The sequence below is a fragment of the Sebastes fasciatus genome, chromosome 14 (assembly GCF_043250625.1).
Source record: "Sebastes fasciatus isolate fSebFas1 chromosome 14, fSebFas1.pri, whole genome shotgun sequence".
NCBI lineage: Eukaryota > Metazoa > Chordata > Actinopteri > Perciformes > Sebastidae > Sebastes > Sebastes fasciatus.
Window position 1 is genome coordinate 28,295,316 of NC_133808.1, and position 4,847 is coordinate 28,300,162.

The window sequence follows — 4,847 nt, forward strand, 5'->3', positions numbered from 1 at the left end:
CAAATGACGCTCCAGTCAATTTCCGCTCCAGTCTTTTCAAATAAAACTACTCAGTTAGGTTTAGGAAAACATGGCGGTTTGGCTTACAATAACACCAGAAGTGGCGTAATTTAAGTACGGAAGTTACGTGACAAATAAATCAACGTTGACTTCTGGTTTCCGACGGGACATGAACACCGGTCTCCTGGTTAAAAGTCCTGTGTTTTTTTACTCTACCATCCACCCTGACTTTCTCCTTGCGTGGCGTTCGCCTTTCTCTCCCAGTTCACAATTACATGGGTTACTTACGAATTGATTTCGTGCTGACCATCACAAAAAAAGTGAAATTCGTGTCATTAAATTTCGCAACTGGGCTGGATTATACTGAATACATAAATAGCTTCAAAAATGGGGTTCATGAAAATCTTTAGGATTATAAATAGTGGTTAAAACTCGGTAAATGCAGTTACATATTTGAATAAATTAGAATTATAAAGGCATTTCTTTGCTTCCATTGCCAAAAATGAAAATATGGAGCTATAACGTCTCTTTGATTATTAAATAAAAAGTGGATCAGCAGGAGGCTGATGAATGGGGCACATGCAAAATCATGTAACTGACTCTCCTTATTCAAAACCAGTGTGTTACTCCCCAGCCTGTGGTACAATAAAGCTGAAGGTCAAATGTAAAAGAAATATAAAATAAAATTGGAGAAGGACCTCGTGTCAGTGATGAATCCAAGACACTGAATCCCAGCAGCTCCAGGGATGCTGCTGAAAAACATCCGTTTCACAACGTCTGTGAGAGAGCGTGACAGTCCAGAGCTCTTTATGGTTTTCACACACACATACTGTACAGTACACACACACCCTGCACAGATGTTGTGCTCAGAGCTGAAACGTTAGCCTCCCCATGTGAAACAGCACAACATGCTGCTCTGCGGACGTTTCAATCCCGACTACAACTGACAGCACGGCCGGCTGCTTCACACGTGAACCCAATAAAAATCATTTTCCCTTCAGACTCTGGAGATTAATCTGACTTTTCTATGCTGTCTCCTCTCACTGAGGCTCTCCTTCATCAACACACACACACATGAGTGGAGAGGAGGCATTTTGTGACATGGGGGATAATTACTTGGGGAACCGGTGTGACAGAATGACAGAAGGGGGCAGGATAATGGCTGTCAGAAACATGGCTGCAAGTTTCTAATTAAAGAAAGCAAAATCATCAAATACAGTTTTTCCATTTCGTCTACTTTCCAGGTGCGAGGCAGACACATGTGGTCTTCCCCCCCTCACATCAGACTTCACACACTTTTATTCACCCTAATCAGAACCATCCGAGCGTTTAATAAAAATCATTTTATTGGACCGCGCTATAGGTGCCTCCTTGTTAAGGAGAAAATCCACATCTGCGTGTTTTAGCATTCCACTAAAGAGCCAGACGTGAAACATGGACAACAGCCATGTGGCTGGAGGGTCGACAATATGACTATTATTCACTGGTTTTGTGTAGCGCTGAGGTTTGTGATGGAGCTGTCAGCACATACTTTACTGAGAAAATATGAATGCAATAATGTCAATTGGTGCTGGAGCTCTTAAACTGTTTAACAATCATGGATATGATGAAGGTCTTCAACATGAGAGCTCAACGCGAGACATTTTGGGCTATTTTGCATGTCTTCTTTCAGACTTGTGAAAAAAAAACATCCAAAAATACACATTTAGGAGTTTATTTTACTGCTTTTGTCTATTTGCGTCAGTAGATTTCTTCTAATTTCACCAAAAGTTCTCATTAGATAATGCCCCATTTGCATATCTAAACATAGAATTTCAGAAGACTTGCAATACAAAAAAATAATTGTCTTAATGTAAGTAATCAACTGTGGAAGTTTCATGGTGGTATCTATAAGTTTAAAAAAAGCACCCAAGTCATATATCTGTCTTGCAAAATGTATGAAATTTAATAATCTATATCTTTAAAGGCTGTTTTTTCAAAATTAGTTTTTTCTCAAACTCTGAGCCAGAAATCTCCACTTTCCAAACTTTCCAGTCTCATTCCTATCTATATTATGAAGGTTTTTACAGAGGGGTCTGTTCATTATCTCATTCATAGCATGATTTGTAGAACACTTTATTCCTAAAAACATGGCAGAAATGGAGTTTTTTAATATAGCTGTTGACGGTATTTTCTGATTTATGGAGTGATACACAGAGATATCCAAAATCCCCTCTATAAAAACAAGAATTTTGAACCTGGCTTTATCCAATGATCATATTTCTGTATTGTATCAATCTGTTCTGGATTGTATGCAAACTAGCACATATTTAATAAGATAATAATAAATCATTTACATATTTCAAAGTCTTATTGATAACATTTTTATGCAGACAAATAATTTAAAAAAATAAATAAATAAAATACATCCACAGAGGTTTCAGAAAGGTGCCAAAATAAAGTATGGCTTTTCCAAAAGAAATGTTTATAATATATTATGATTGTGAATTAAAAGATTTGGCAGAAATTAATGTTTTATTTATCTCTGTGGCAGATATCTGACGTTCGGTTCCCACTTCTAACAAGATGTGACATCTAGTGGCTGAATGTTATCAATGTTAATAGCACCTTTAAATATATAAATACATTTCAGAAAACTTGTCTTACAAAAAATAATTGTCTTAAATTAAGTTATCAACTGGGGAAGTTTCATGGTGATATCTATTAGTTAAATATGTTTACCATATTCACCTGGAGCTTCCTCTTAACAGGAAAGAACATTTTCACATTTTTTTATAATATTTCATATTTTAAGTATTTTATTCAATTATAGTATACTGCATATACAAGTGAGTGTTATAATTAAACATTTTCTATGATTGACATTAAAAGAGGGTGAGAGGATTGGCAAAATGTTTAGTGTTTAGTCTCAAGATGGACCACGTTTTAAGACTTAAACGTTCATCGTCTAAAAAGCTTTAATTCTGTGGTAACAGTTAATGAAATCTGCTGATAAATGACAAAGAGGAAAACATTGACTCAATTTGTGGTGCACTAATATTAACCAAATAATCAAATTTGTCTTGTCTTAAAATCCTCCAAAGACAACAAATAATCAGAGCTGGGCAGCTTTACTAGCAATGTTCTTTATTTTAAAATAATCCTAATCATAGTCCCACTTATTATATCAACAATTAAACAGCTTTGTGCTTCTGATATCCTTCATCCAACAGACATGAAGTCTAATTGTTACAAGCTGTAGTCCATTGATATTGTAGAGTTGTTATAGACCTATGAAACACCCCAATAGGGTCAAATATATTTTTTTAAATATTTAAAAAAATATATTTAACTAATAGATACCACCATGAAACTTTCCCAGTTGATTACTTACAATTATTTTTTTATATTACAAGTTTTATGAAATTGTATGTTTAAATATGCAACTTTTGGTGAATTTAGGAGAAATCTGCAGACACAAATAGACAAAGTAGTAAAATAAACAACCAAAATGTTGAAAATATAATAAAGAAAACTCCAGGGATAAAATAATTAAAGCTTATAAACTATAACATTACTCCAAATTAAAAGCCATTTTAAAAAGACAGGGCTGCTGCTGCCCTCTGCTGACAAGCCACGCTGCTGTAACACACACACACACACACACACACACCTGTAGCTGAGTTTAATATAACCTCATTATCTCCACAGTAGTCTGACTGTGAAGAGGATCATGAAAGGTGAAGGGTCACCTACAGTCTCAGCTGATGAAAAAAGCAGCACAGGTAGAGAATTACTTCCTCTAAACACTCCTAACACTGTGTATTGTGTGTTCGTCTCCTGCTGAGTCCTGGATTAAACCTCATTACAGATACCAAACGGTACAATGTGTTGTCTTGTTGCTCTGCAGAGATTCTAAACTGGGTTTCTAAACTTCACCTCCCACACACACACACACACACACACACACACACACATCGTCATGGCGACGTCTGCACCCTCTCCGTCTGTCTCCAGTCTCTGTGCATGTGTGTTATACTCCCTCACCTGTCCACCGGTCCACCTGTCCACCCTCACACCTCTATATCATCATCTCTGCTGTCAGCCTCCACAGCTGCACCTCATCACCTGATGAAGATAAGAAGCCGTTTTAAGTGTTGAAGCAGCACAACGGTAGCAAAACTACATATTTGTGATTTGGTAATGAAGCAGCAACATCTTCTTGTAGATACGTGGTGGTCTAGTAAGCATGTAATTATGGAAATATGAGAATATTATTATTTTGCCAATAGTTTAGCTTAGCCTTCTGCTAACCGCGGCAACTAGATGTCACGGCTGCTGCATCAAAACGGTGCGCTCACACCGCTAACAAAGAAGGCTAAACTATTAGAGAGATGCTCGTTCTTTCACGTCCCGGCTGATTAAAAAGACCAGGAGACGCTGGATAAAACACATCAGGTAAGATACCCTTACATCTGTGCATGGAACATAGCTGAGTTAGCGAGCAGGCTAATGTCGGTGAAGTGTGTTGTGCGAGACGAGAGATGAAGTTCACTGAGCGCTTTCACACAAAACTAAATGATTCTATGACAAACTGTGACTTTCTTGACTTGCAAAATTATGTTTTAAATTGACAGACATCATATGTGTGATTCATGGCGCAATTCAAACAGGATCAAAACAATATTAGTCTCTCGCCGTTGACCACCGTTCATATCTTCCACCGGAAGGGGAGGGACTTCGCGCAAAGAGACGGAAACTCCGCCATTTTGGACTGAAAACGCTTATTATATTTTATAATATTTTATTGTTCAACACCAGACCATTTCGGTAGAATATGACGATAGAATAGAAATAATTTTGTTTTA